Source organism: Psammomys obesus, unplaced genomic scaffold (assembly GCF_907164565.1).
Source record: "Psammomys obesus unplaced genomic scaffold, mPsaObe1.curated_primary_1811, whole genome shotgun sequence".
NCBI lineage: Eukaryota > Metazoa > Chordata > Mammalia > Rodentia > Muridae > Psammomys > Psammomys obesus.
In genome coordinates this window covers 14,938,992-14,941,180 of record NW_026596057.1, presented here as the reverse complement: position 1 = coordinate 14,941,180, position 2,189 = coordinate 14,938,992, and positions in this window count along the sequence as shown.

Sequence of the window (2,189 nt, the reverse complement as noted above, 5' to 3'; positions counted from 1 at the left end):
GATAGATAGATAGATAGATAGATAGATAGATAGATAGATAGATAGATTTATATATAGATATGTTATATATGTATATTACTTCAAAATCAATCAGGCAAAAGAAACAGAAGATATTTTAATTAATTTCAAGGTCGAGCCAAAGGTCTAAAACATGAACCCACAAACAAAAGTCTCAAATCCAGAATCTTACAAAATGGGGAAACATCAAAATCTTCTCTGTAAAATTCTGAAATGAGATAAATAAGCACCCTCTCCCCTCCATTTAATATTGTGTTGGCCTTAATGTCATTGAATTTTACAGTAAAAATAAGAATAAGAATTGGAATAGAAAGAGAAATCTATTTGTATATAATATGATCTCAAAAGTGGGGGGAAAGGATGGAAAATTTTTGTAAGAATTTCCCCAGCTTCAAATAATACAGTATAATAAAATAGAAGGTACTGAAGCTATCATATGCAAAGAAACCCAATGAATCTAACACGAGGGAAACCATCGTTTACTTCATCAAAAATTAATGCCTGGACTAAGCCTAGACTATAAAATAATTTCAAATACAAAATAGATTTGAATAAGTGAAATGAAATGCTGGTTGACTCCGCGTTATAGAGATGTTTCATTCTGCTCTTGTTTGGGGGAGAGATATTGGAATAAATTTATTTTACCCGTCTGTAAACAAAGTGTTTAATAGTCTAATTCATTTTTTAATGTGTACTGGGCTGGGGAGATGGTTTAGTGGGTAAAGTGCTTGCCCCCAAAACAGGAGGGCATGAGTTTGGATCCCTAGTACCCAGGTACAAAGTTGGGCTTGGTAACACATGCCTAATACTGAAACTAGAGAGGCAGGTATAGGAAGAGCCTGGGTGCTGGCTAGAAAGCTACTCTAGCCAAAAAAATATCAAATTACTGGTTCAGAGAGATACCCTGTCTCAAGAGAAATAAAGTGGAGAGAGATAGGGGAAGACACTCAACATCAGCCTGTAACCTTAACCTGCATGGGTATTCATACACAGAGAGAGAGTTTAGATGCATATTCAAACAAATTATATAGTATCCCAAATATAAGTGCAAGGAAAGAAATGGACAAATCAACAACAAGATTTTATTTTAGGTCTATACACCGTTAACTAGGTGCTTTAACAATTGTATGGTACCAAATGCAGACAGAAAACATCAGTGCAAGACAGCCAAGTGCACAGAAGCGCACCTTCCCAGAAGGCCTAGGCAGCCAATAAGAGTGGGTGCTATGAAGAACAAAGAAGACACAACCCTGATGGTTATGTTGGGAAGCTCTTATTTACAATGTCACTAAAGAGCAGACAGATGCAGAAAGAGGACAGGGATGGGGATACAGGAAGAAACAATGCGCTATCACGCTGATGTGTGTGTCCCTGGGATTCGATCAGTCTGTTCATTCTAAGACATTGAAAGGAGGGCTTGCTGCTCTCCTTTGAAGCTGAGCTCTCCATCTCATCTGTAAATGCTACAAAAAAAAAGTCTCATGTGCAGACACAATCTTAAAATCCAGCCACTGTAACCATCAGTGTCCCCTCAACAAAACAGATACAAATGGGTTAAATAAACCAGGAACTGCAGAAAAGGAGAATAAAAGTAGCAGGACATGTTGACACACGAATCTACTTCCAGCATTCACAGGCAGGTGAATCTCTGAGTTTGAGGCCAACCTGGTCTACAGAGGGAGTTCCAGGACAGCCAGGGCTACACAGAGAAACCTTGTCTCAAGAGAACAAAATAATAATGATGATGACAGTGATAAATAAACCAAAGGAAGGGATGAGAAACCCATATGACAAATACAGTGTCTTTTTTTTTCCTTTTAAAACCTGCACTACAGTAAAAAGACCAACAACTCACATACACATGAAAAATGTTGAAAAGAGGTTAATCCAATTAGAGATTGTATAACCAGGTCCTTCCTTAATATTCATCTATTAAAGCAATCCATTTCTCATTAATTGCTAAGATCAAGTGATATCCAACTTGCATGTCCCATCCCCAATCTCAAGGTACAAATCACACTGTGTGGAAATTATGCTGTCATACAAGGTTGGATTACATATAAACAAGCATACAAACAAGTGTTGGATTCGAGGCAAAGTGGCATCAGAAAGTTATCCACTTTCTGTGTGTGTGTGTGTGTGTGTGTGTGTGTGTGTGTGTGTGTGTGTGT